This window comes from Gossypium hirsutum, chromosome A07 (assembly GCF_007990345.1).
Source record: "Gossypium hirsutum isolate 1008001.06 chromosome A07, Gossypium_hirsutum_v2.1, whole genome shotgun sequence".
NCBI lineage: Eukaryota > Viridiplantae > Streptophyta > Magnoliopsida > Malvales > Malvaceae > Gossypium > Gossypium hirsutum.
This window is the reverse complement of record NC_053430.1, coordinates 66,306,698-66,325,955: the sequence shown is the minus strand read 5'-3', so window position 1 is coordinate 66,325,955 and position 19,258 is coordinate 66,306,698. Positions and strand designations below refer to the sequence as shown.

The 19,258-nt window shown below is 35.9% G+C and overlaps 1 long non-coding RNA gene across 1 annotated transcript; it reads right to left on the bottom strand.

Moving 5' to 3' along the window:
* Positions 1-3,276: 3,276 nt before the first annotated feature.
* Positions 3,277-6,743, bottom strand: LOC107952706 (uncharacterized). The gene is made up of 4 exons (XR_001698889.2): positions 6,178-6,743; positions 5,787-5,859; positions 5,616-5,702; positions 3,277-4,484 (listed from the first exon to the last, which is right to left on the bottom strand). It is a non-coding gene; the product is annotated as an uncharacterized lncRNA (long non-coding RNA).
* Between the last annotated feature and the right edge of the window lie 12,515 nt (positions 6,744-19,258).

Below are 19,258 nucleotides of genomic sequence, written 5' to 3'. Positions count from 1 at the left end.
ATTTGCAAATGCTATCGGTTTAGTTATGAACCACTTTTAAGCATGTTTTAAGGTCTCGTAGGACCTTATAAGGGACAAATGTGGATGAGTTTGAATGGGTATTGTGTAACACCCTGAACCCGAGACCGACACCGGAGTCGAACACGAGGTGTTAGCAGACTTTAAACCCTTTATAAAAATATTTCTCAGACACTGCCAATCTGCATACTAGTCACTTTAAAAATCATATCTTGAGTTTCACAACTCGAAAATCAGTTTCGTGATTTTTGCCTGAAATTAGACTCATATGCTCATCTACATATTTTTTTCTAGAATTTTTGGTCAGGCCAATTAGTACAGTTTATTAGTCAAAGTCTCCCATGTTACAGGGATCGACTACACTGACCTTTGCGCATTACGACCTCGATATCTCCCTGCACAGAGCTTAAATACTGATGCTGTTTGTTTCTATAGAAACTAGACTCAGAGAGGAATCTATCCATATATGGTATGACTCCTAATTGTCTCTGGTTAATTTATAATGAATTTCCAAAGTCGGAACAGAGAATCCAGAAACCGTTCTGGCCCTGTCTCACAAGAACCTGAATATCTCTTAACATACTGTCCATATGATCTTTTCGTTGCTTCTATATGAAAATAGACTCATCGAGCTTCGAATACATAATTTATTCATCAATTAATCCCACTCCTACTATTTTTAGTGATTTTTCAATCTCACGTCACTGCTGCTGCCAGCATCTGTTATGAAAGCAACTATGCCCATTTCGTGATTTCTCCTTGATCTAACTAGTGACTCGTCATACATATCACAAATTATGATCATGACTAGCCATGCCAAAGGCTAATCATTGTCAAACATCCCCCTACTACACTATTGCCATATCATGAATTTTAACACCAAAATAATCAACCATGACATATGGCATAAAAATCGTATTACCAAGACTTACGACCCAACATTAGAACCAAATTCAACCGAACATTATGCCATTTTCGCATGGCTAAAAGTTTACATACCAAATTTCAACAAAACATATTAGCCTATACATGCCGAAATGTTCTCTTAGACCAACTAAGAAGAAAATACCAAAGGTTGCTAGCCGGTTTGATGACTTCGACGACGGCACGATCACGCAAAAAGAGACGAGTCCAAGAAACCTAGAATAGGTGACAAGCAAACACCGAATGAGTATATAACTCAGTAAGCCATAAGCATTCCACAACCATCCATTAATAAAATTATCACAACAGGAAACAATGAAATGAGGTTAAGTACTCCATCCATACCAAACTATACCATAGTTCCTTAAACCCTATGGTTCAATCTCATACCAAGTCCTGCATTGGCCTTTCATACATCATTTTATTTTCGTTATAATCATACAATTAAACGAACTTTCACCTATTCCACAATGAACCTTATGTACGTGACTTCAACTATAATCGTCACGTAGGTTCAAAACTTACCAAGCTCAACTCCAAATATAAACATAGCGCCTATTAGCCATGAACTCAAGGTACTTACCTTTTCCGCTGTCCAAAATTGACTCGGTAAAGTCGCACCCTTCATGTAAATAATTTATAGAAAATATATATTGAGTTCGCACACATAGTGCTTAATAATCAACCGCGCACACTTAGTGCCATGTACTTTAAACTCACACACTTAGTGCCATGCATTTCAAGTTCGCACACTTACCTTTTCCGCTGTCCAAAATCGACTAGGTAAAGTCGCACCCTTAATGTAAATAATTTATAGAAAATATATATTGGGTTCGCACACATAGTGCTCAATAATCAACCGCGCACACTTAGTGCCATGCACTTTAAACTCACACACTTAGTGCCATGCATTTCAAGTTCGCACACTTACCTTTTCCGCTGTCCAAAATCGACTCGGTAAAGTCGCACCCTTAATGTAAATAATTTATAGAAAACATATATTGGGTTCGCACACATAGTGCTTAATAATCAACCGCGCACACTTAGGGCACGTTTGGTTCGCTGTATTGGATTAGAGGTGTATTGGATTAGAGGTGTATTGGGATTAGAGGTGTATTGGATTAGAGGTGTAATAGCTAATCCACTGTTTGGTTGAATGTAATGGAATAGAGGCGTAATAGTAATCTTGTGTTTGGTTGAATGGAATAGAGGTGTAATAGCATAATAGAAAAAACTAAAATGACTAGAATACCCTTAGCATAAATTTGTTTTGGTAAATGATTTTTGTTATTGTTATTTAAATTATAACAAGATTTTTATTATCAATAATAAATAATTTAATCATATTTAAACATAATTATTATTAAATATATTTTAATTAAAATATATAATTTAATAAAATTCTTAATAATTAATATTCTTATATTAATTTACTGAAATCATAATATATGATACTGTAAAATATAAATTAACATAATTATTATTAAATATATTTTAATTAAAATATATAATTTAATAAAATTCTTAATAATTAATATTCTTATATTAATTTACTGAAATCATAATATATGATACTGTAAAATATAAATTAACATAATTATTATTAAATATATTTTAATTAAACTATATAATTTAATAAAATTCTTAATAATTAATATTCTTATATTAATTTACTCAAATCATAATATATGATACTGTAAAATATAAATTAACATAATTATTATTAAATATATTTTAATTAAACTATATAATTTAATAAAATTCTTAATAATTAATATTCTTATATTAATTTACTCAAATCATAATATATGATACTGTAAAATATAAATTAACATAATTATTATTAAATATATTTTAATTAAAATATATGATTTAATAAAATTCTTAATAATCAATATTCTTATATGAATTTACTAAAATTATAATATATGATACTATAAAATATAATTTGAAATAATTATTATTAAATATATTTTAATTAAAATATATGATTTAATAAAATTCTTAATATTAAATATTCTTATATGAATTTACTAAAATCATAATATATAATACTATAAAATATAATTTAAAATAATTATTATTAAATATAATTTTTCTAAATATAATTTAATATTTTTTTCTAAATATTTTGTAAAAAGAAATAAATTTAGTGGCAGCTTACTTAGTGTTAAAAGTCAAATTAAGCCGCAAAGAAGAGTAATTTGTGTTAGTGAAAATTACATTTCTCTAAGATCCTATAAACTGTGGCAGCATATACTCATTGAAACATTTATAAATTCCAACTTTAAATATGAACTTATGGAAATCAAAGGCATTTATGCAGCAAGTATATTATGGGAATCTAATATAAATTTGCTGCTTTATAGTGAGCTTGTTAATTTTGAATAACTTTAACACTTCCACACTCCTCAAAGTTTTACAAAACCTATGGCATTCCATAAACCAACAGCATCTCTCTAATGCTTGAAACAAACAACATCAAGTAACCCGTCCTGGAGCATGCGACGAACCAAAACCGTTTCCCGATCGCTTTTCTCATGAGTCATCATATTCTGGATCTGCTGTACAATCTGCCAACAAACTGAAAATTAGTACCATGGCAACAAATTCACCATAATCGATTCTTCCATTCTGTAGAAGCAGAACATAAATTGCTACAAAGTAAAGACATTAACAACATGAATGCACTAACGTCTCAATATCTGAATTGCCAACATATCAAAATTTATATAAATATAGAATATTTTGAATACAATTACGGCACAGCAATATATATATATAAACATGATACGGATACAACAGTAAGTCTCATGATTCAATCATTCTCATTAGTCCCCTACCTAGAGGAACACAAGCAAAATCAGACTCGTTAATTTCCAAAGGAAGGCCTTATAATGGCTACTTCCTCCACAATAAATAAAAGAAATAGAAGACTATTTTCCTTCAACATGTAACTGTCATAAACTACCATTAATATATATATAAAGAAAAAATGAAAAAGAAAACAAATAATACTAAAATGTTCTACTAAAATCTGTGCAGCCCAAAAACTTTTGAGTACTGCTCCAAAAGGTTTCAGCAGAATACAGAAATTGATCAATTCTGAATAATCTGCAAACAGTAACTTGAAAGATTCCAGTGGTTCCAGGCAGTTAAATGAAGAGGCAAACATCATAAAATACTGTAGAATTAAGTCCAATCAACTTGGAACCAAACAAGCAAATGTTGAGAGGATCTGCACTGACCAAACGGATAGGAAACCTCTAGTTCCAGTCTAGATTCTTTTCTAACAACTCTAAAACAACAATACATGGAACCTGTGAGTGTTCATATCTGTGTTGACAGTGCAAGCATGTGAGATGTGCATCGAATCTCATGGATAACCAGTTCTGATGAGAGCTCCTAAATCAGATATAAACAGGTTTAACATCATTGGCACCAAAGCTTGCAGCACAAACCGGACACTTCCGGTGACGATTTTCGGTGACTTTATGCACACAAGGGTTGCAGAAGAGATGGTAGCATTTTGTAATAACAACCTGAAGAACGGAATAATCTATAAGCAAATTTGGAAATAGATGGAGAAAACAGGCCAAATAAAAAACAGTGTCCAAAACAGAATCGAACAAACCATAGCTGTATGCTATGTTACTTGAACTTGGGAGTGTGCATCAGATAGGGGCATGTGCCCAACACAAGTATGGCCAATTTTTCTAAGTTTTTCCATATACTTGGAGAATCATACCGACACCGTAATATGTTTCAGATACTGCTGTCGGACAAAGGTAATTCAAGGAAAATGAGGAAAGCAACATAGGCTACATGTTATGAAGTATTTCTTCTCTAAGTAACAGGTACAAAACCATTCTTAATGTAGTCAAATGGCACAGAAGCAAGTTTTTCCAATTGTCAGGAAATGAGAACAAGAGCTCAAACTACAACACTGAAGAGCCTAGTTGAAGAACTGCTACCTTGAAATACTAGATCATAATCTGTCTTTAAATTAAAATTACAAGATCAACATCATTTTTTATTTTTGCAAATTTCAGTAATGTTTGGGCCAATAAAACCCTCATCCTTGATATATTTGGAGGAGTTAGGCTATTCAAAAATATCAATGCCTGCCAAAAATAAATGAAATCTCAATAAAATTTTACATTAATGAAAATGGGCACTTAGTTATCACAAGTCCAACCAATCATATCAGATGACCAGCCAAAGAGAATACCTATGAATCTTCACACCGACAGCTAACACCCAAATGGAGACCAAGAACTGAACCCAGCTTCCCAAGTTCTATCTCATGTTTAACTCAAGGGAAATGATGATTGTTAGCTTCTGTGATTGGTTACCAAGTAAAAATTTCTATTCCATGATCAAACATCTATGAGTATATGAAGCACCGTTCACCTCTAAGTACACGGCTGGCAGTGGTAGCTAGTGACAACTGGATGCTTGAGGGTTTAAAAAAGGCAGAGTTATACAAAATCAATTTAAAACTAGTCAGCATAAAGACATAGTTACAGAAAACTTATCAAGAGACCATCGTTTTATGGCAGTAAGTAGCAAAAAAGGAAAAAAAAAGAAAGAAAGAAAGAAAAGGGTACAATGATGCTAGTGCATAAACTTTCAATGGATCTCTGAATATCATAAACCAAATAATTGATTACCTTGATGTTATAGTCATCTCTTTCAGTAATTTGCTGCAATAGCTACTGGTTTTGAGTTTGCATATCATCATATGCCTGTCCAATTGACTGAGGAAAACCAAACTAATGGTGTAATGAAAACATCATGAAAGTACCAAAGGCAAAGCCAAGACTAAATGACAAGAAGCTAACCTCTATTTCAGATAAGTAAGCCTCATTTTCTTCAATTTTGGCTTTTAAAGAATCAGTAAGCCTAGATTTATCCCTGAAATAACAGCATAATTAACACTTTTCACTTGCTAGGCGTAAACCCATTGTTTGATAAATGAAGGTAGCGACAACATAAATACCAGCTACACAATTTCTAATACATCTACATTCTGGTAATGAGAATTTCAACAGAATAATGTGTGGTGGAATTCTCTAGGCACATCAAATAAACATTTTACGAATAGCAGCAGGTTTGCAGAGATCTAGGCAAAATCCGCTTCCAGAAAGAAAAGGAATATTAAAATAATAAACCTGAATCAGTGACATCAAAAGGTAATCTAATATAAAGAAAAAGAAACAAGTAAACTGTAACCTCTTAGAAGCCTCCAATTTGTGTCGCAACTCAGCAATTTCAGCTTCTGCAGCAGCCAACTTTTGCTGGGATATTGCTTCAGCTTCATTAGCTGTCTTAACACGCAATTCCAAATTATGCTCATCAAGACAGGATTTCAAACTTTGAACATGCGCCCATGCCTTTTATACGATTGAATGTACAAAAACAGGATCAGATCAAGCAAATCAGCACCAACGGAATCAACATCGTCGAAGCGCGAGGTGACGAGAAGGTCAGATTCGGAGTGAAGCACCGAGGCGAGAGTGTCGAGGACGAGACGTGCATGGTCCAAAGAGATCTCGAGGGCGTCAGCGAGGGCCGCAGAGTCGACTCGTTGAGTGGAGGAAGATACGAGCTTTTGCTTCAGAGAGGTTAGGGCCTGGAGTGGGTCAGTGAATAGAAAGGAAGGAAATCGGATGAAGGAACAGAAGAGAAACAAGGGGATGGGGGGAGGGCAAATCAGGGAGGTGATGTTCAATCGGTAGCTAATCTGGGCAAAGAGGAGGGAATAGAAATCGGTGGTTTTCACCGATTAAGAAGGTAATGGATTAGGTGCGTATTACCAATACATCAAACCAAACGACGTGTTACACCCAGATTAGGTGGGGCCCACCGATTAGGGGTGTATTGGCTATGCCAATACACCAAACCAAACAAGCTGTTAGTGCCATGTACTTTAAACTCGCACACTTAGTGCTGTACAATTTAAACCCGCACACTTAGTGCCAATCTCATGACCGTGAACACTTATTGCCCGCACACTTAGTGCCGAAAACCAGCCACTCAATAGGCTTCACTTCCTTTTTACATTCGACAAATTTCATCTCTACTTACATATTCATTTGTATACATTTCATCTCATTAAACACAATGGTGTAGGTATTACGATCCTTTAATCAATACCAAAGATATGCTTAATGACTTACTTGTGTTGGGTAAGATGGTTCCAACTCGGCTACTCGATGATCTTTTCTTTGCCTTTGCTCGATTCTCCTCCTTTAACTCCTTGAGCTTAATCAATAAATCAACTAGTTTAACCGCCTTGCTAAATATTTACAATCCAATTACACATGCATATGTATGTTAGTATATTCGGCAATCACCCTTACTAATCACCCACTTGATCAATTATAGAGAATCAAAGTTAATATCACAATGTGTACCCTATATGGCCCATTATACATAATCAATTTTAACATCATCTATATATTTACTCATATGGCCGAATATACCTAATCATACATACACCTAACCAAAAAATAATTTCTAAAATCTTTATATCATTTATACACTAGTAAAGCATCCTCTCCCTTTCCATCAATTTAGCACATGCATTACTCATTAACCTACAAAAATTATATTCGGCCTTAGCACACAAGTTGCTAGCCGATTCTTCCCCATCTAGCAACCAATGCACATATGTGCTCACTCAAAAATGCTAAAAAAAAGAGATTCAAGAATCATCAAGCCACCATCACATGCATCATTAACAAGCTTCATATTTAGCATGCAATGGCATTAACACAAACTCCACCTAGGCCGAATCTTAACTCATCTTCATGCCTCATCACCACAACATCAAACATCAAAATACCAACCAAGAATGTAACATGCATGGCCGAATATCATCTCCATCATTTAACAAAGTTTAAACCATGGCTAGGTAGATTTCAAACTTACAACTTAAAATATACATGAATCTCAAAGAATAATATCAAACATACCTCAATCTAGTTACATGCATGGCCAAACTTCCTCCTAATTCTCTTCCAAACCAAACATGAAGCAAGAACTCCTTCCTCCTCCCTTAGAATTTTCGGTCAAAAGAGGATGAAAAAGGATGAACAAAATTTTTCTTTTCCTTTCTTTAGCTCACGGCAATGGGGGGGAAACAACCACTCATTTTTTTGTTTTTCCTTTCTTTATTACCCATATTCCTTATTTTATTTTTTTTCCTACATACCTCACTAGGCCAACATGTTCCCAACATGTTTTCACCCATAGCATGGCCAACCACTAGCTCAAATTTTGGGTAATTTGACATGCAAACCCATCATTTTCGCAACATGCATTAATAGACCATTTTAAATTAGCCTATCATATTTTCACCATGTCTCATATCAATCCCTATTTAATAATTTCTCATGCAATTGGCAAAATTGGAGAATGAAACTTCCACATACTCATGTACACACATAATAAGCATAGAATATGGAAATTAATTATTTTTATGACTCGGTTTTGTGGTCCCGAAACCACTTCCCGACTAGGGTCAATTTTGGGCTGTTACATATTGATTATGAATGTATAAATGTATATGAAAAATGTGTATTATCCGGTAATGCCTCGTAACCCTATTCCAGCGATGAATACGGGTTAGGGGTGTTATATTTTATTGGTATCAGAGCTACTGTTTAGTCGATTCTAGGACTAACATAGCATGTGTGAGAGTCTAGCTATACATGCCATAAATAAATTGTGATAGTGTGATGACTTCTGACATTTTAAAATGTGCTTTTATATAGAAAATGGATCCCAATCGAGTGATAGCTGACGAGGTTGAAAGTAATGCGCCTGCTCCCACGCAAGGGACAATGCCATTTGATTCTAGACCCATTACGAGTAGTCAAGGAGGAGAAGCTAAAGAAGCATACTTTAAAATGATGAATGAGTGGTTCACTTTGTATATTCATACGAAACCTCCATCCCCTCCTAATCCCTAACCCGTACCTGTAGCTCCTCAAAGAGTCGAGCTATTAAGCTTAAATAAGCCTTCTGTTGACAAGATCCGCAAACACGGGGTTGAAGAGTTCAGAGCTAATGTGGATGATGACCCTTGGAGAGCCAAGTTTTGGCTTGAAAACACAATCCAGGTGTTTGATGAACTTTCTTGCACGCCACCTAAATGTTTAATGTGTAACAACCTGAATTTAGGGCCTAGAAAAGTTGGGCTTTGAGTTTGGGATTTGGATAGAAGAAAACCTGAATAATTAAGAAGTTTTAAATATTATTGTTTAAGAAAAAAATTTTGAATTAAATTACTACTAGAAAATTTTTACTGTACTTATTATTACGGATATTTTAAATTTTTATGAAATTTTAATTAGTATTATGAGATAAAATTATTATTATTAGAAAAATATTACTGTATGTATGTTTAAAATTTTATGAAAATTATTATTACTTACTGTATTATTGATATTTGAAATTTTTATTATTAGATATATTTATTATAATTACTATTATTAGATAGGAAAAAAGATATATATTTTTATAAAAGTATTGTTGTTTTGGTGTTTAAACTCTAGGAAAAAAATTGTTTTAATTTTTGCCTCATAAAGGGAATCTGGGCATAAGGCTTATAAAATAAATTGGGCAAGACTGGGCATGAAGAAGCGTACTTGGCCCAGTGGTTAGCATGCTAGGTAGTGGGAAGGAGAGTTGGGGTTCGACTCCCAGCATGTGCAAAAGTGTTTTATTTTTCTTTATATCAGGGAACGACGCAGGAAGCCTTATATATAGTTGGGGTTAAAAGGTAATACAAATGGAAGTTTGATCCAGTGGCAGAGGCGCTGGGAGTGTGGCATAGTGCCTAGGTTCGAGGGTTGGCGCACGCAAAGGCTTGTTTTTATTTTAGAAGCCAGGTCGCACTAAAGTAAGGTTTAAGAATAGTTGCGACCGAGTTATGCTACAAGGACACTTGTGGCGCAGTGGCAGTAGGGTGCTAGGAGTTCTAAGGGCACGGGTTCTAGTCCAGGCGCAAGTATGTTTTAAATTTATATTTTGCAAGTATGTTTTAAATTTATATTTTTAAAATGAATGAGACTTCAGCTGGTAACCTTTAAGATAAAATGTGACGGTATATTGTTGAAAGTGAACGCGTGTCCCAGTGGCCAGCAGCGTGCTGGGCAACCTGGAAGTCCCAGGTTTGAGCAACGTTACGCGCAAAAGAGTGCTCCTTTTTGCTGTACGCGCGTTGGAAGGGCCGTACGGGATTGAAACTCTACCAGCAACAGGAGGAGTCGGCTGAGCGGTGGACTGCTGCTAAGCAGTGGAGAGTTTGAATTAAATTCAAACTTTGAATTTGGCCATGAATTAAGGAGCTAAGGAAGGAATTAAAATTGGAAAAGGAATTTTGTGCCTATTTAAGCACCCATTCGGGCATAAGCATGAGGTGCCGATTGTTTTTATTTTGGGGGCCCTTCATGAGTTATATCCTTCTTGGAGGTTCGGGATATTTTTTTTTAGTGTGGTAGCCAATTCTCTCCTTTTCTATTTCTTTCCTCGAAGCCAAATTCTATTTAAAACAACTTTTTCTTCTCAAATATTGGTTGTCGATTACTCCTTTGGTTGAAACCATATCTCCTTTCCTTTTAATCTTTCAAAAGACCGAACCTCTAATCTTACATCTCTTCCTCTACTGATTGTCTCTTTGATGGTGAACTTATCGTAACCTATTTTTCTTTTAGATCACAATAGCCATATTCTAGGATAGATCCAAAAGCCAAAAAGCTTCATATTTTAGTGATTCGGGAATTAATATTTAGATCTATTTTCTACGCACGTTTAAGTTGGATTTACAATGGATCTGGGGTAGAAAGGTATTTGGAAAGTTCTTCAATGAGTAGATCTCTTGGTAAGTATTCGAACCTTCTTTCCATTCGTATCTTATGGTTTAAGAAAAGCTGAAAACCCCCATATACATAGGGTGGCTGTCGACTAAGGCTAAAAGGATTTTTCTTTTGGTGTTATTTGGTTTGTTGGTGCTAGTGAGGATTAAAGGCTGCCGATCAAGGAGTGTGTGAAAAGCTTGGATCATCGGAGTGACTAAATCTAGATCTAGTCATCAATTTCGGCAAAGGTATGAACCCTAGGGCCATTATGGATGGTGGCCAAATATGTAAGCAATGATAATAGATAGTTTTCGATTTGGTTTAAATATTAGCATGATCTAATCTATAAACGGTTGATTATAGGAGAAATCGCGTAGGAGATCTCGTCAAGGAATATCGCAAATCAGGTGTGTATCGAACACCCTCTCATAGTTCAATTCGACAAAAGCCGAAATTCTGGCATTTCGTGGGCTTGTGAGTGTGCGAGTGCTCACAAAACATTTAGAAATCATTGGATCTGAAATCGCAAAGTGGTAAGTTAGTCGTGTGTGAAATTTCGTGCACTTTGGTAATTGGGCCTCGATAGGCTAAAACAGGGCCCAATAGGCTTACGGGCCCATACGAGAAAAAAAGAAGATAATAAAAAAATAGGCAATAAGTATGTTCTGTTAGACTGTGGAATCGAAACTGCTTAAACCGGTAAACTGGTCATAAAACTTGAATTAAATGGGCTTAAATTGCTAGTGGACACTATAGGGCCATTAGGGGTTTTAGGGCCCAATGGCTAAAATTGTGAAATTGAGACAAATAAATTATTGAGATGACAAATGGGCTAGTAAGGACCGTAACATTCATGAGAACCTTTAAAACTGATAAAATTACTGAAATACCTTTATAGGTGGAAAGTTTACAGTTTTACTCCAAGGAGCAAAATTGCTGATATACCCTTAGGGTTAAGGTTGACCTGAATGCATGTTTGACTGTTACTATTTACTGCATGCCATGTTATTATTATCTGATGCATAGGACTGGGTTATTGATGGAGGAAGTACTGAAAGTGGCTTGTCCACGTACTGGAGGCTTTGCCTCAACTTACTGATATCTGAGCAGCAATGCTGCAACTGTGGAGTGTAGGGCTGGGTGGGTTGAGCTATTCCCCACATGGAGTGTAGGGCTGGTACGGGTGGAGTGTAGCGGTTGGTTATAGGCTGGGTTGGGCTTGCATACACGAATATGTCTGTTCTGTTCTAAAATGGGCCTATGGGCCATACTGTTAACTGAAAAGGGGCTAAGGCCCAGTTTATTGTATTCTAAAAGGGGTTTCGACCCAGTACCCACTGTTACCTGAATAGGGCTTAGGCCCAATGGGCTTGAGCTGACTTGGGCTTTGGATGGGTTTTCCATACACACTGAGTTTTCCAAACTCACCCCCTTTCTCTTCCATCCTTGCAGGTGAGCCCTAGTTGGTGGACTTGGAGCTAGGCAGGATTCAGAGTGGCCACGAAGATTAAATTTTTGGTTTTTTTTAATAAGTTTCAATTAGCTTCCTTTTAAATTTCGCATTTATTTTTTATTATTTCTATTTTGGTTAAAGTTGTAACAAGGTCGCTCAATTATTTTTATTTTGGGATTTTAAATTACTTAAATCATTTTCAACTTGAGATTCACATCACTTAAATTGATTCCTTGAAATTGGTTAGCTCTAGGGCACGTTATAAAAAGATTACTTTATTTCAAAACATCGCGAAACAAGACAAATCTTCCGCAACGAAAACGTTTTCAAAATTAATAAGTGATTTCAAATGATTTAAAACGAAATGGTTTTCACTGAACAATCGCTCAGTTAAAGTGTGGCAATGGTTGTGTGCATGTCTAGGAGTGGATCAGTGGAGAGCTTGGTACTTAAGCAGTCTAATAGACTCACCTCCTCTTTTCTGGCATCCTACCTAGTGCACAGCTTCCATTCACTTTAATTTAAAATGAAAATATTCTTTAAAAACAAGAAAAATTTAGATAAAACATGAGTTTTCAGTTACGCTTCAATGTGACACGCTGGATTCGACCGTAACGTCTGGGCCGGGTTTAGGGTGTTACATAAAGTGTGCTATACCCCTTTTGAGAGATATTGCATATTAGTGGTGGAATATGTTAGTCTCGGTAGTGTCATGGGAAAGAGTTACTTGGAAGTTCTTTCAGACTAAATTCTGAAAGAAATACATCAGTCAACGGTTTCTAGATCAAAAGCATAAAGAGTTTTTAGAATTGAAACAAGGCCCCATGACTGTAGTCGAGTACGAGAGGGAATTTGTACGGTTGAGTAAGTATGCTCGTGAGTATGTATCTACTGAAGAAATTATTTGCAAGCAATTTGTTGATGGGTTGAATGAAGATACTTAACTGTTGGTTGGAATTTTAGATTTAAAAGAATTTGTTGTGCTAGTTCAACGGGCTTGCAAAGCTAAAGACTTTAGTCGAGAAAAGAAGAAAGAGGAATCAAAAGCTAGAGATACAAGAAAGAAATCAATGAGTAAACCTTATCAATCTTGGTCGAAGAAATCCAGAGATTATTTTAGTCGATCAGCGACTTCAGTGGGATATGCTAATACAGATCGTGGAAAGCAATTCACCAGCCCTAAAGTTCAAACTACATCAGTATCAAGTGTTGGCAATGTGAAAGATGTTAAACCCGAGTGTCAACATTATGGAAGACGACATTTTGGAGAGTGCTGGATAAAAGCTAATAATAGAGCTTGTTAAAGTTGTGGTTCACGAGATTATTTTATCAGAGATTGTTCTGAACTAAATGAAAAAGATAAATTTCAAAATGTAAGATCGAGCAACACAACTACTCAATGGAGGCTGCCAAGAAATATGGAAAATACAAGTGGTAATTATGGTACAACAAGAGATTCTATAGTGAGATTTGAGGCCAGAGCACCTGCTAGAGCCTACGCAATTTGCGCTCGTGAAGAAGTGTCCTCTCCAGATGTTATCACCTGTACTTTCACTCTCTATGATACTAAAGTTATTACATTGATAGATCTAGGATCAACTCATTCATATATATGTGTGGATTTAGTATCCAATAAGACTTTTCTTGTAGAGTCTACTGAATTTGTAATTAGAGTATCGAACCCCTTAGGAAAGTGTGTGTTGGTTGATAAAGTGTACAAGAAGTTGGTTGATAAAGTGTACAAGAACTGTCCGTTGATGATTTGAGATTTCTACTTTCCAGCTGATCTGATGTTGTTACCATTTAATCAATTTGATATAATTCTAGGTATGGATTGGCTAACATTGCATGATGCTATTGTAAATTGCAAATGAAAGACAATTGATCTGAGATGTCAGAATAATGAGATTATTCGGATTGATTTAGATGTTTTGAATGGCTTGCTAGCAGTGATTTCATTGATCTCAGCTTAGAAATATGTGAGGAAAGGTTGTGAAGCTTATTTTTCTTATGTGCTTGATACAAAGTGACTGAAAAGAAAATTGAATCAGTGCCAGTTGTGTGTGAATATCAGGATGTGTTTCCTGAAGAGTTACTGGGTTTACCACCGATCCAAGAGGTTGAGTTTAGCATTGAGTTAGTGCCAGGAACTACACTGATATCGATAGCTCCGTATCGAATGGCCCTGATAGAATTAAAAGAATTAAAAGCTCAGTTGCAAGAATTAACTGACAGAGGGTGTGAAAGACCGATTTCTCGCCCTAGGGTGCTCCCGTATTGTTTGTGAAAAAGAAAGATGGCACGATGAGAATGTTTACAGACTACTGACAGCTTAACAAAGTGACGATCAAGAATAACTACCCAGAATAGATGATTTGTTTGATCAGTTAAAAGGGGCTACAGTGTTTTGAAAGATAGATTTGAGATCAGGTTATTACCAATTGCGAGTTAGAGACTCTGATGTGCCAAAGACAACTTTTAGAACGAGGTATGGATATTATGAATTTTTAGTTCTGCCTTTCGGACTAACGAATGCACCTGTTGTCTTTATGGATTTAATGAACTGAATTTTTAGACCGTACTTCGATCGATTTGTTGTCATATTTATTGACAATATATTGATATATTCACGAGATGAAACTGAGCATGCTGAGCATTTGAGAATTGTATTGTAGACTCTGCATAATAAGCAGTTATATGCATAGTTCAGTAAATGTGAATTCTTGTTGCGCGAGGTTGGTTTTCTAGGGCACATGTGTCAGCATTGGGTATTTGAGTTGACCCGAGTAAGATATCTACGATTATAGATTGGAAGCCTCTGAGAAATGTATACGAAGTCCATAGCTTCCTAGGACTCGCGGGTTATTATAGACGATTTGTGAAAGGCTCTTCGATGATTGTGACTCTGTTGATGAGATTGCTTCAAAAAGATGTAAAGTTTGAATGGTCCGAGAAATGTCAGAAAATTTTTGATCAGCTGAAAGCTCTTTTGACTGAAGCTCTAGTGTTAGTACAGCCAGAATCGGGTAAAGAATTTGTGATCTATAGTGATGCATTTTTGAATGGTCTGGGCTGCGTTTTGATGCAGGAAGGCAAAGTCATAGCTTATGCCTCGAGACAGTTGAAGCCGCATGAAAAGAATTACCCAACACACGATTTCGAGTTAGCAGCCATTGTATTTGCATTGAAGATTTGGCGCCATTATTTGTTCGATGAGAAATGCATGTTTATTAAGATCACAAGAGCTTGAAATATCTGATGACTCAGAAAGATTTGAATTTACGACAGCGGAGATGGCTAGAATTGCTAAAAGATTACACATTAGTGATTGACTATCATCAGGGAAAAGCAAATGTTGTTGCTGATGCATTAAGCCAGAAACCTTTAATTGCTTTACGTGCAATGAATACTCAGTTGGCTCTATCTGACGATAGCTCGGTTGTAGCTGAGTTGAAAGTGAAACCGTTATTTTTACAGTAGATTTTTGAAGCTCAAAAGTTTGATAATGAAATGTGTAACACCTCTAACCCGTAACCATCGCCGGAATAGATTAGGAGGCATTACTTAACCCACAATACAATTTGGAATATTCGTATATCAAATATCAAATATCAAATCAATACAATAAATGTCATTCATTCACATTCATTAAGAACATAAAATCAAGCATACGCATTCGAAACTAAATTGATAACATATAAAAGTTTCAGAACTTATAAAAATTTTGAACTTTTCAAAGGTCACATGCCCGTGTGAATAGGTCGTGTGCCTCACATGGCCTTAGACACGCTCGTGTGTCTAAGCCATGTCAAAATAGGGCATAGCTACTGACTTGCTCACACGGCTACAAGACATGCCCGTGTGCCCTGGCCGTAGTTGAGCCTGACTTGGGTCACATGGCTAGCCACATGCCCATGTGCTTTGGCCGTGTTCAGGCCTAACTTACGATCGTAGGGTACCCCAGGGGACACACAACTGTGCAACATAGCCGTGTGTCGCACACGACTGAGACACACGCCCATGTCTCTGCCCGTGTGGACAAAAATAGGCCATTTGAATAGCTAATTTGCTACCCCAAATTTGGGTCAACCTACAAGCAAAGAAACAAACATATATGCATCACCATTTCAGCCAATTTTTATGCCAAAACATTCATCATTTATAGCATAATAATATCAACCATTTTCCTACTTATAAACCTTACCAATTCATGCCAACATAAGATAAAATTCTACCAAAACATTTCCTTCCATACATCATTCAATCTCAAACTAAACTTACCAAAACATACCTACTATAACATACCACATTTGCATATTAACATCACATACCATAAGCCATTATCAATTATGAGTCTAAACACCAACTAGCCAAATCATGTGGCTAAGTATATACATCACAAAACATGATCCCACAACCAATAGCCTATACATGCCATAATTTTAAAAAATATATATTTTCAAAAGTACCAAAATGAGGTTCGATAGTGTGGTGACGATCCTTGACAATCCCCGAGCTTGCAGTAGCTTCGATATCTATAAAACAATGTAAACACACACAAAATAAGCTTTTAAAAGCATAGTAAGCTCGTACCAAAAATCATCAATACATAAGTACTTACAAATTCTCAAATCATCTATCAAGTCTAGAACAACACAATCCATATTTTCGTACCAAATCAATGAGCTTCACATTCATAGTATCATCTACCACATAGGTATCGTACATACCTAAATCTTCCCGTACTTATTCACTTTCATTCTCACCTTTCGTTTAAATATTTTAAGACTTTCCGTAAATTATTCGTACTTTGAACATCCACACTTAGTGCTGTAACAGTTAGCCGAAGCTAGAATGATTCTGTACACTTACTGCCATCTCAATTAGCCAAAGCTAAGTTGGTATCGCACACATAGTGCCTCATATAGCTGAAGCTAGTTTAAATCGCACACTTAGTGCCAAGTACTGTTAATTTATTGTCGTATCCATCCAAACCAAACATATATGCAATGTATATATAATCAAAACATCAAAATATACTTAACATCAAGTCTTAAGTACGAACTTACCTCGTACTCGAAATTGTCGACTCGATCGTTTATTCTATAATCTTCGACTTCCCTTGGTCTAAATCTGAATTCCTCTTTTCTTGATCTATATGTACTCAAAACTAACACTTTTATTCACCAAATCATTCAAAACAATCCATAGACACATATTTAGAGCATTTTGCAAATTAGCCCTGTGACAGCCCAAAATTGACCCTAGTCGGGAAGTGGTTTCGGGACCACTAAACCGAGTCATAAAAATAATTAACCGTCATAGCTGATGCTCATTATATGTACATGTGCATGTGTAAAAATTTTTAAGCTTCGATTTAGTAAATGGCATGTGAATTTAGTCAATAGGACTTATGTGTGACATTTTTGAAATGTGATAGATCAAAACATAAGGACCTATTAGTGCATGTTGAAAAAGGGGGACTTGCATGTCAATTTCCCCCCTCTATTAGTAGTGGCCGGCCATGACAAGCATGGTAGACCAAGTGTGATGGGCAAGACATGTCATAGACATGTTGTGTTGGTGCATCATGGGAGGAAGCAATAAAATAATGAGCATGGTAATTAAATAATGAAAGGGAGGAGTGATGAAAAAAAAAAGAATGGTCTCATCCACGCCCCCCATTGCCATGAGTTAAAGAAAAGAAAAGAAAAATTTTGTTCATCCTTTTTCATCTTCTTTTGGCCGAAAATTCTAAGGAAGGAGGAAGGAGTTCTTGCTTCATGTTGGGTTTGGAAGAGGATTAGGAGGAGGTTTGGCCATACTTGTATCTAGATTAAGGTATGTTTGAGGTTGTGCCATGAGATTCATGCATGTTTTTAGTTGCTAGCTTGAGTTCTAATTAGCCCATGGTTCAAATCTTTGCTATGTCATGGGGATGATATTCGGCCTAGGTGGATTTTGTGTTAATGCCATTGTATGCTAAATATGAAGCTTGTTAATGATGCATGTGATGGTGGATTGATGATTCTTGAATCTTCTTTTTAGCATTTTTGAGTGAGCACATATGTGCATTGGTTGCTAGATGGAGAAGAATCGGCTAGCAAGTTGTGTGCTAAGGCCAAATATAATTTTTGTATATTAATGAGTAATGCATGTGTTAAATTGATGGAAAGGGAGAGGATGCTTTACTAGTGTATATATGTGTGTATTAGCCAAGTTTTGAACTTGAAACAAAATGGTGTTTAGTCAATACAAGTGACCATACTTGTAGAATGTACTAAGTGTTGCAATCGGCCCCAACATAGACATGCATATTCGGCCATAGGAAGGAGGTTGGTGTTGCATGTATTCGGTTAGAGGCAAGCATATTGATGCTTTTGTCTTGGCTTAGAAAATTCGGCCAATGGGGAAAAATTAGCTAAAATGTTGAGTTTGATTCATGATTCCGTACATATGTGACTTTAATGTCTAATGTATGAATATGGGCTAAGTGCCTTGTGTTCCTCTTTTCGATGCTCAAATGATTAAATCAATTTATTTGTTTAATTAAGCTCAAGAGCAAAGGGGAACTAAATCCGATAAAGGGAAGGAAAAAGTGGTCGAATAGCTATCGGAATCGTTCGACAACATCCGAGGTAAGTTCTTGAGTAATAGAGCTTAAATTATGATTTGATTAGGTCATGTATTAAGCAAATCAAAATCATGCTCTTTGTGTGTGGCTATTGAGCCGAAATTGCAAGAATGATAAGTGTCTTGTGTTTGAGTTTTGCTAACGAAAATGAAATACGAATGTGCCATGATTTATTGTTAAATGTGCATGGTTATTTGAATGATGTCCGGGCTAAGTCCCGAAGGCTTTGTGCTAAGTGACCATATCCGGACTAAGATCCGAAGGCATTTGTGCGAGATACTAATTCCGAGCTAAGCCCGAAGGCATTTGTGCGAGTTACTAAATCCGGGTTAAGTCCCGAAGGCATTTGTGTGAGTTACT